The 11,944-nt window shown below is 36.2% G+C and overlaps 1 pseudogene; it reads left to right on the top strand.

Moving 5' to 3' along the window:
- The first annotated feature begins 9,877 nt into the window (after positions 1–9,877).
- LOC120079203 (sugar carrier protein C-like) lies at positions 9,878–11,689 on the top strand (annotated as a pseudogene).
- The last annotated feature ends 255 nt before the right edge of the window (positions 11,690–11,944 follow it).

The following is an 11,944-nucleotide window of genomic DNA, read 5'->3' as shown; positions in this document are numbered from 1 at the left end:
TCATAGGGCTCGCTCGGCCGCATAGGCGCTTAGCAGGTCGCTCGACGCATTGATGCTTGGCAGGGCGCTCGACGCATGGCTGGGTGCTTGATGCATGGCCGCTCGGCAGGGCGTTAAATGCATAGACATGGCCGCTCGAAGCATGGGCAGGGGTGCTTGGCTTGGCCGCTCGACGTATGGGCAGCCTTCCAATGCATCACTTCACTTTTTTCAGCCGCATTGGTCCCTTACAATGCATCACTTCATTTTCTTCACTTGCATTGGTCCCTTCCAGTGCATCCATTGCATCCAACGCATCCAACACATTTAATGCATCCCACACAAAATTTTATACTTAGCCAAATTTTCCAAGTTTTTCCCCAAAAGTCAAGCTTCCAAATACACATTTTTCTTCTAATTTTCCACCATTTTCTCTACCATCCACACTAGTTTCCACATCAACTTACTCACCACACTAGTTTCAATAGGAAACATACTCAAGTAGATAAATTAGGATTCAGGTTTCACAGGGAGTTATGTCGGTGGAGGAATACGAGCAAGAATTTGATAAGCTGTCTTGCTTTGCTCCTGAACTAGTAGCCATCGAGGCAACGAGGACAGAGAGATTCATCTAGGGCCTGAGGAACGGATTGCGAGGGATGATGCATGCCTTGGATCTCAAGACGTATGCTGCGGCACTACGGGCCACTGTGAAGATTGATGCCGACTCCCAGGTGGGAGAGGAACACATGAGGTCGCTCGGGATTGGGACCTCCGCAGGTTAGAAAAGAAAGGCTGAGCCCAAGGCTTCTAAGCATCAGCAGAGGAACTAGAACACAGTGAATGCTCCACGTCAGTGGGGATAACAGGGTTCCCAAGTTGTGACTGACAGAGAGGATAGGCCGATATATACCACTTGTGGTAAGGGACATACGGGATGTTGTCTAGCCAGCTCTGGGATCTGTTTTTGATGTGGCCAGAAGGGGCATATGTCAGATAGATGCCCGAGGAGGAATGCACCTGAACACAGGGGCCAGCCCGTAAGTTCGTTTCAGGGAGGATCGAGTCGTCAGCAACAGCAGGGTAGGGTGTTTTCTATCCCTCGACATGAGGCCAAGAAGTCAGGCACAGTGGTGACAGGTATATTTCCCATTTGGGGCACCATGCTTTAGTTTTGTTTGACTTTGGCTCTTTACATTCGTTTATATCTACTGTATTTGCGAGGCATGCCATGTTAGACTTAGAACCTTTGCCATTTGCATTGTCCATTTCCACTCCATCAGAAGAGATCATGTTACCTATAGAAAAGATAAAAGCATGTCAGGTAGAGGTAACCAATCGCACATTAGATGTAACCTTGATAATTTTAGATATGCGCGATTTTGATGTAATATTGGGCATGGCTTGGTTAGCTACTAATCATGCTAGCATAGATTGCTCTCGTAAAGAGGTCATCTTTAACCCTCCTACAGGAGCCAGTTTTAAGTTTAAAGGGGTTGGAACCGTTGTCCTACCCAAAGTCAGCATTGAAGGCCAGTAGACTATTCGACCAAGAAGCTTGGGGCTTTTTGGCCAGTGTGGTGGACACTAGAGAGACTGAAGTCACCTTGACTTCGGAGCCAGTAGTGAGGGATTTTCCAGACATTTTTCTAGAGGATCTTCCCGGACTGACCCCACAGCGGGAAATAGATTTTGCTATTGAGTTGGAGCCAGGCACAACCCCTATTTTAAAGGCTCCATACAGGATGACCCCCACAGAGTTGAAGGAACTGAAGGTCCAATTGCAAGAGTTGTTGGAAAAGGGTTTTATACGCCCTAGTATGTCACCATGGGGTGCACTTGTTTTGTTTGTGAAAAAGAAGGATGGATCGTTACGTCTGTGCATTGATTACAAAGAGCTGATAAGGTGATCTTCAAGAACAAGTATCCTCTTCCCAGGATTGATGATTTGTTTGACCAGTTGTAGGGAGCTAAGGTATTCTCTAAGATTGATCTCCGATCAGGATACCACCAGCTGAGAATAAAGGACAGTGACATACCCAAGATAGCTTTTCGTTCGAGGTATGGACAGTATAAGTTCATAGTGATATGGTTCAATCTAACGAATGCACCATCAGTGTTCATGGATTTGATGAATAGGATGTTCAAAGAATTCCTCGACACCTTTATGATTGTTTTTATTGATGACATCTTAGTTTATTCCAAGACAGAGGCTGAACATGAAAAGCATTTGCGGAAGGTTTTGAAGACGTTGAGGGCCAATAAGCTGTACGCTAAGTTTTCTAAATGTGAATTTTGGTTGAGGCAGGTGGCCTTTCTAGGGCATGTAGTATTGAAGGAAGGTGTCGTGGATCCTGCAAAGATTTAGGCAGTTACGTGTTGGGCTCGTCCAACCACAGTCAGTGAGATGCGCAGTTTCTTGGGGTTAGCGGGCTACTATAGATGATTTATAAAGAACTTCTCTCGCATAGCTGCCCCATTGACTCAGTTGACCTGGAAGGGGGCAACATTTTTTTGGAATGAGGCTTATGAAAACAATTTCCAGGACCTCAAGCAGAGGTTAGTTTCAGCCCCAGTTCTTACAGGACCGGATGGATCAGGTGGTTTTGTCATTTACAGTGATGCATCCAAGAAGGGGTTGGGATGCGTATTGTTACAACAGGGCAGAGTAGTTGCTTACGCTTCACGTCAGCTAAAGAAGTATGAACAGAATTATCCCATGCACGACTTGGAGTTAGCAGCAGTGGTTTTTGCTTTCAAGATCTGGAGGCATTACTTATATAGAGAAAAGATACAGATCTTCACCGACCACAAGAGTTTGAAGTACTTTTTCACTCAGAAAGAGTTAAACATGAGGCAAAGAAGGTGGTTGGAGCTGGTGAATGATTATGACTATGAAATTTTGTACCACCCGGGAAAAGTAAATGTAGTGGCAGATGTTCTAAGCAGAAAGGTGGCTCATTCACCAACCTTCATTGCTAGACAGACTCACTTGTGCAGGGAACTGGAGAGGGCAGAGATTGCAGTGGCTGTAGGAAAGGTCACGACATAGTTAGCACAGTTGTCGGTGCGACCGAGTCTAAGGCAGAAGATTATTGATGCGCAGCGAGACGAACCTTATCTAAAAGAGAGAGTTCGTAGGGTGGAGTCAGGCTAGGATGGCGAATTCTTAGTTTCAGTGGAAGGTGGCCTCCTTTATCAGGGGCGTTTGTGCGTGCCAGCAGTTAGTGATATTAAAGATGAGTTGTTGTCAGAGGCTCATAGTTCCTTATTTTCGATTCACCCCGACAGCACAAAGATGTATCGGGACCTGAAACGTTACTACTGGTGGAATGATATGAAAAAAAAGGTTGTAGAGTTCATCAGTAAGTGCTTAGTGTGCCAGCAGGTGAAAGCTCTAAGGCAAAAACCAGCAGACTTGTTACAGCCATTGAGTATACCGGAATGGAAGTGGGAGCATGTGTCTATGGACTTCATCGTGGGGTTGCCTCAGACAGCCAAAGGGTTCACTGTGATATGGGTTGTGGTAGATAGACTTACAAAGTTACCACATTTCATACTTGGGAAGTCCCCCTTTTCAGTGAATAAGTGGGCTCAGATATACATGAAGGAGGTGGTGAGACTGCATGGAGTGCTCGTGTCCATCGTGTTGGACAGAGACCCTCATTTCACGTTTAACTTCTGGAAAAGTCTTCAGGCAGCTTTGAGGACCCGGTTAGACTTCAGTACAGCTTTACACCCTCAGACTGATGGGCAGAAAGAGAGAATGAATTAGATATTGGAAGACATGTTACGTGGCTGTGCCATAGAGTTTTCAGGAAGCTGAGATGCTCACTTATATTTAATGAAGTTTGCTTGTAATAACAGCTACCAGTCCACTATTGAGATGTCACCATTTGAGGCCCTATATGGGAAGAGTTGCAGGTCCCCTGTGTGTTGGGATGAGGTAGGAGAGAGGAAATTGTTAGGACCTGAATTAGTTCAGGCCATGAATGAGGCAATACAGAAGATCAGGGCTCGTATGCAAACAGCTCAGAGCAGATAGAAGAGCTATGCCGATGTAAGACGTAAGGACCTGGAATTTGAGACTGGTGTGAAAGTGTTCTTAAAAGTGGCACTCATGAAAGGTATTCTGAGGTTTGGCAGGAAGGGAAAGTTAAATCTGAGGTTCATTGGACCTTTGAAGGTCTTGGAGCAAGTTGGCCCCGTAGCTTACCATTTGGCACTGCCCCTAGCACTGTCTTCAGTTCATAATGTCTTCCATGTTTCGACGCTAAGGAAGTATGTGACAGACCCGTCCCATGTAGTTGACTACGAGCCCTTACAATTGAATGACAACTTGAGCTACGAAGAGAAGCCTATAGAGATCCTCGCTAGAGAGGTAAAAACATTACGCCGCCGGGAAATTGCTTTTGTGAAAGTCCTGTGGCAGAATCACCAGTTCAAAGAAGCTACTTGGAAGCGAGAGGATGAGATGAAGACCCAGTACCCGGAGCTTTTTCAAGAATGAACTTTCGAGGATGAAAGTTCTTTGAGGAGGGAAGAATGTAACACCTCGCACATTTTTTTTAGTAATAATGTAATTTCAGTAACTTTATTATTTGGAATTTCAGTAATTGTTATTAGTTGGAGGACATTTTTGGAATTTTGGACTTCAAGTGAGTGCGGAAATTTAACTGTTGGCGTGAAATTATTCAATTTGGAAATTAATGGCAGGAATTAATTTTCTTTTGAAAAGGAAAGAAATTTAATAGTATAAAGTGGAATAAGGAAAAGAATTAAATATAATTATACTTATTTCGTTTTTTGTTTATTATTATTATTTTTTTTAAACCCTCTTTCTCTTTCTTCCTCACGCATCCGCTGGCACCCTCCCCCCTCAATTTCTTCTTCCTCCAGCCGAGACCCTAGCCGTCACCCAGGTCGAACGATAAACATCCGCCACGCACCGTGCCTCTGCAGAATCCCAGCCGTTCGCGTCCGCGCCGTTTCATCTACCTAGTCGCGCCAGGCAAGAAACCTTCGCTACTTGTCTGTCCTTGCAAGATCCAGCCGCCGACTTAGTTATTCATTTACGCTAAACCGACCGACCACCGAAGTCGCTGCCCAGATCTGCTTCAGCATCAGCTGCGCGATCCTCGCCTCACCACGCAACACTATCAGTCTCCATCATCTCTGACGAAGCACACTGCCGCTCCAGCTATACTCTCTTGGCTTGTCATGTTTAGCTGACGATCTCTTATTCAGCCCATCACAGCAATCGAAACCCGTGGCCAGTCGCCAGAAATTTGGACCTTAGGTAAGGTTGTGTTACTTTTTATGAGTTTTCTTGAAGATTTTTATTATCCATCAAGTTTTGGCTTCCATTTATTAATACCCATTGTGTTTGGGCCATAGATTCGAGCACTGATCGAATTTTAAGGTAGAAGTATGTTGTCAGGCATTGCGAAGGATTAAGTTAGGTTCGCAAACGAACTTAAGTTCGAAACTAATTTTGGACCAAGCAAAGTTTTGGTAAGTATATTAAGCCTTCGAAGGATTAAATTAAAATATAGTTGTTGGGTTTTTTAGGTTCTAACCGCTATTATTGAATTGCCTAGATTGAGGCATTTGTTTGAGAGATCGAAGGCAGTTTTGGAACAAGCTATAGTTTGGGATTGATTCAAGATTCATCTAAGCGAGGAGAAAGATTAAATTGCTTGCCACTTAGGCGTAATTTGAGGTAAGTAATCTTACTACTGGAACTGCCCACGGGTAAGGCATTAGATGTATACTAGCATGTTAAATGAAGGTTATGGCAGAATGACAGCATGAAAGATTGATAGTATAACATGATTAAAGTATGTTTTGTTACGAGATCTGAATTATTTATTTATGCACATTGAATTAAAATCGAGGTTGAAAATTTGCCAGAAATAGCACATTGAAGTTTTCATTTTACAAAACTTACATCTTTTTGAAAATTCATTCAACAGTTTTTCTCGGTTCATCTTGGACGAGATCAACCTCCTATTACTTAAAAAAATTAACTTTTTCTAATTTATCATTTGTTTTAGCATTTTGGGCCTTTCTATGTACACATATAGAGATTTTATTAATTTTTCCAGATATTATGTTATCTAATCTTATACCAAATCTTATATATTTTCAAATTTTCTCCCAATTTGATTATATTTACCAAATATTATATCAAAATTTTTATGTAATTTTTTAAATCTTTAGCCCAATTTCTAATTTTCAAATTAGTTTACTAATTATGAAAATGGATTTTTAGATGAATCCCAAGTGTTGATTTTGATTTTTACATTTTGGTAAAGATTAAATTTTTCAAAAAAAATTAGGTAAGCTATGGAAAATATATAAAATCTCTATATTAATTAGATTAGCATTGAGATCAGTGAATTCTCGAGCAGATTAATATCTTACCTTTTTCTCTTTTCTTTTCTTTTCTTTTCTTTTTTTTTTTTTTTGGAAAATTTAAGCTTTTCCAAAAGTTAAAAATCAAAATGCAATCATCCATCCTAAAAAAATCTAGGAAATCTTGAAATTCATATAATTGTAAAGTTTTGAAAAATTACATAAGAACTGAATATAATATTTGGCAAAGATAACCAAATTTGGAGAAAATTTGAAAATATATAGGATTTGGTATAAGATTTGGGTAGAATACATAATATTTGGGAAAATCAGCTTAGTGTTTAATCTACATATGTAGGGAGAAAGGCCAAAATGACCAAAACAATAGATAAGTTAGAAAAAGTTTATTATTTAACTAAGTCTTGGTGGCAATCTCACTCGAATGGACCCCAAAAATTGTTTGAAAAATTTTAAAAAATGGTGCTAATTTTTTTAAGATGAAAACTTGAACACGCTATTTCTGATAATTTTCTATTAAAATCATATTGTCCACACAGTTCATATAATTTCCATCAGTTTTGCAATTTCACTAACTATGAAGATATTTTAATTGAAAGTAATCATTTAAATTCTAAATTTGAAGAAATTTAAATATGTGACAAAGAGGAACTGAGGGTTTTTAATTAGATCCGTTAATTAGATGGTGATTGATTTGATTAATGATAAAATTAAAAAAAAAGTAACAGAATATTTTGTGAATATATGTGGTAGAATGTTGATTTGTATTATACTAACTAAACTCAAATTATGTTGATGAGCCAAACACTCCCTTAAAATTTGATTTTGTCATGTCAAACTCAATTGACATACGAATGTGTTAGCCACTAATATGAATATAGTTTGAATTTCCTTACCTTTATTATACTAAATAAAAAAAAGATCGATTTCATGCTTAAGTGGAACCATTAGATTTGGATATTAGAATACTATTATTTTATTTTCTTATTTGTTTTTTAGAGTTGGAAAAATAAATTCTCTTTATTTTTTTATATTGTATGTCTTTTCGTATGATCGATTTGTATGCATTTTCTCATGAGCCCCAGTATAAAAGATTCTCACGTTTTCATATTTTTTTTTATGTATTTTTATTCAATTGTAATTAAATATGTATATTTGGGATTTGAAGAAATTTAGAAAAGGAAGATTTTATGTAAGATGTTTAATTGGAAATCAAATCTAAATTTAATCATAAAAATTAAGTAATAAACATTTGCACGTGCCCTTCCACCTATCAAAAAAATAAGATTAACATTGAAAAATGCAGCTGTATAACTATTTTTCATAAGCAAAAGAAATTCGTTTGGCATTAGAAGGGAATTTTTTTATATAGAAAAATCATAGATTTTTTTAAAAAAATATTTATGAAAATTAGCTTTAAATTCGCTCTCATAAATATTAGATAATTTATAAGGTATCAGTTGAGTAGGTCATAATAGTTCAATCAATATTTAGGATGTGGATTAATTTTTAACTTATTAGCGTAATTGATAACTAATATTCATAAATGTGCTAAGAAATTGTTCATATCTAGATTTCAACTATATTTTTGGACCTTTTTAACTTTTTTTTTTTTTTTTTTTTTTTAATCTCCTCTCTTTTCAATCAATTTGGTGTCTATATATCAATTTAAGTAAATATTTTAATAAGTTATTATTGATTTATTAAAACAAATAATTATATTAAGTTTATTAAACGCTGACAACCACCTATGCGACCGACACCAGCGAAGACCGCCCCCAATGTCCGATTTTAGTAATGACCACCTTCGATAACCACATCCAATGGTCAACTCTATTGATCATCTACGCAACCAACTTCGATGGCTAACTCCAACGAAGAACACCTTTGACCCCCAATTTCGACACTAGCTCCAACAACTCCTTTCGGCGGCCAACTTCTAATGATCACATTCGACAACCAATTCATAATGTTTTAATAGTATTATGTCATGGTAATTTGGTATTAATAGAAACATTGTTTGAGTATAATAAATCAAACAACCTTGCATATAAAAACAATTTTGAAACCAATTTGTGTAACATTTTGAAACATAAGAACCAAATGGAAACTAGACCCAAAACTATGAAACAAAAATATATATTTTCTCTCTTTCTTTCATACTATTTTTTTTTATTAATTTAATTCTTAAAAAAAACAAAACCAATGAAATTAACTAAATCCTCAAACTCATAAACTTTAATCGTTAAAATTGGGATGTATGAACTAGGAGTGATCATTGAAACTGCTAAAATCGAACTGAATGCTAAACCGAAATGAAACTGGATTGATGGTTCGGTTCGATTTGATATGTTTTCAAATCAAATTATTTTGGTTCGATTCAATTTCAAATTTAAAAACCGATTTGAAACCGAAATGAACCGCTTTTCTAATAAATATATTAAATAGACAATATATATATATATATATATATATATATATATATATATATATATATATATATATTTTAAGAAATATGAAAAAACATAAAAAACAAAAAAAAAAAAACAAAAAAAAAACTGCAAAACCGAACATGTCGTACGGTTCGGGTTCAAAAAATATAGTTTTTAAAATTTGCAGTTTGGTTCAGTTTGAACCTCAAACCAAATTGAATCGAACCGTGAACCTCCTAATATAAACCGTAGGAAAAATAGACAAAAAAAAATCTAAATAAATAATTATTTTTCAGACTTTTAAATATAAGAAGAAAATAAACTCCGATATAAACAAAATAAATTTGAGGTGGTGAACTTACTACAACTTAACAGGTTTATATGTAAATTTGATTAATATATAAATATATATTTTGGTTTTTGATGATTAATATATTGAAACTAATTACCATATCAATTGAAAGCAATTGATAATAATGTTGAATTGGTTGGATTTTGCTTATAAAAAATTTAAATCTATTTGAGTAATATATCTCCATGTCTAATATATATCCTATCACAACAAAACAACAATTTAATCCTTAATCAACTTTTTGTTAACAAAATTAAATACCGTTTTTCTCCCGAAAATTTTAATATATTAAAAGATAAACCCAAAATAAAAATTACTTAAAACATGGGCCAAGTCATCTTTTTATGCTAATATATGATTTATATCCTCAAATGTACTCTTTTTTATAATAGTAGCAATAATAATAATATAATAATGATAATAATAACCTCGTTTTATTTTTATTTTTATTTATTATTTTTTTCAATTAGATTTCTCTCTTGTGATATTTAGACCAGGAATAGGAAACATATTTTTAATCTTGATCATATAATTTCTCCTAATCTAATCTTCCACCTACACAAGGATTTTGATTTTGGGTTAGGAAACGGATTCCTAACAATGTAGGGAAATGTTTGTGTATATATTCTCGCATTCATCACTTCTTTTCATTCACCAAAATCACTTTCTTTCCATCAATCATAATTCCTTTCAAGTACTTTTATTTTCCATTTTTTTTTCTCTAAACTCAGCAACCAAGATGGCCGGCGGTGGGTTTGAGCTCAACCGTAATGAGTGCGGCGGGATAAAGAACTATCCCGGAGAGCTTACTTGTTATGTGCTAATAACTTGTATTGTTGTTGCATGGGTGGACTCATCTTTGGTTACGACATCGGTATTTCTGGTAATTATTTATCCTCGTATTCTTTTTATTATTCTCTTATTTTTCTTTCTCCTTATGGTCTTTGCTCATTCCCTTTTTCTTTTTGTTTTCGTTGATTAGATGGTGTCACCTCCATGGCTCTGTTTTTACAAAGATTTTTCCTATCTGTTTATCAGAAAGAAGCTCTAGACACTTCTACCAATCAATATTGCAAGTTTGACAGTCTTACTCTCACCATGTTTACTTCTTCTCTTTATTTGGCTGCTCTTTTGGCATCTTTTGTAGCCTCTTGGATCACCAAAACTTTTGGTCGTAAGAAGTCCATGCCTCTTGGTGGCCTTGTATTCTTAGTTGGTGTTGTCGTTAATGTTGTTGCTCAAAATATCGTCATGCTCATCGTTGGACATATTTGTTTAGGCATTGGTGTTGGGTTTTCACTTCAATCTATTCCACTTTATGTTTCAGAGATGTCTCCATCTAAATATCGAGGTTCTCTTAATGTTGTTTTTCAACTTTCCATTACAATTGGTATTCTACTGGCTAATTTTGTCAATTATGGTACTGCTAATATTCATGGTGGATGGGGGTGGAGGGTAAGTTTGGGTGGTGCAGCCGTGCTTGCATTATTTATCACTATCTCAGTTTTATTCCTTCCACATACTCCAAACTCAATGTTAGAAAGGGGTGACGTTGAGAAGGCAAGAGCCATGCTCCAACGCATTTGCTGTTTGTTTGAAAAGGACGTAGAGGCAGAATTTCAAGATATCGTGGCAGCAAGTATGGCTGTTAAAGCAGTCAAACATGCTTGGAAAAATTTGAGAGAGAGACAAAATAGACCACCCCTAGTAATGTCGATTCTAATTCCATTTTTTCAACAATTGACCGGTATCAATGTGGTCATGTTCTATGCTCCTGTGTTGTTCAAGACTATTAGTTTTGGAGACAATGCTTCTCTTCTTTCATCTGTCATTACTGGTGGTATTAATACTCTTGCAACTTTTGTATCTATCTATGGCACCGATAAGTGGGGAAGGAGGATCCTTTTCTTGCTTGGTGGAATCCTCATGTTCATTTTTCAGGTTATTAATTTTTTTTTCTTTAGTTTTATTAGTTTTATTTAATTATTAAATAATGAAAGTTATTTTATCTGCATATTTTTATTTGGTTTTCTAAAACAAAATTTAGCCAATAATATATTTTCTCTAGACTGTTTTGATTCTGATAAAAAAAAATGGCATTTGTAGGTTTTGGTTGTTGTGTTTATTGCTTGGAAATTTGGAGTTTCTGGTGAGGTTGCTTTTCTACCTAAATGGTATGCCAGTGTCGTGATATTGTTCATCTGCATTTATGTTCAAGTCTTTGCATGGTCTTGGGGGCCTTTGGGATGGTTGGTCCCAAGTGAAAATTTTCCACTCGAGATTCGATCAGCGGCTCAAAGTATAACAGTCTCAGTGAATATGTTCTTTACTTTTTTGATTGCCCAGATCTTCCTCACCATGCTTTGTCATATGAAATTTGAGTTTTTTTTTCTTTACTTTCTTTGTGGCTCTGATGACCCTATTCGTCTATTTCTTCTTACCGGAGACAAATGATATCCCTATTGAAGATATGTCTTGTGTTTAGAAACAACATTGGTTATGGAGTAGATATATGCCTCAACAACTTGTTAAATTTCGTCCTCAGGTTTAGGATTTGAAGTCTCAACCTTATTACCATCATTTTTTTTCTACCCTAATACTTTACTGTTTTAGCCCTTTGGTTTTAATCTCATGGAACATAGAATAAATAATTCTTAAAAGTAAATTTCATAAACTATTATGTTCTTTAAATTCTCAAAGAGTCTTTTATTTATTCAATATATTTTCTCTAAAAAATTGTCTCTCTTTAGATTAAAAAAGAAAAAAAAACTTTACCATTGAATAATTCGAAATTGACTGAAAATTT

Source organism: Benincasa hispida, chromosome 1, assembly GCF_027475165.1.
Source record: "Benincasa hispida cultivar pf3 chromosome 1, pf3_genome.v1.1, whole genome shotgun sequence".
In the NCBI taxonomy this organism is placed as follows: domain Eukaryota; kingdom Viridiplantae; phylum Streptophyta; class Magnoliopsida; order Cucurbitales; family Cucurbitaceae; genus Benincasa; species Benincasa hispida.
Note: the sequence above shows the minus strand (reverse complement) of the source record. Positions and strands in the feature narration are given on the sequence as shown.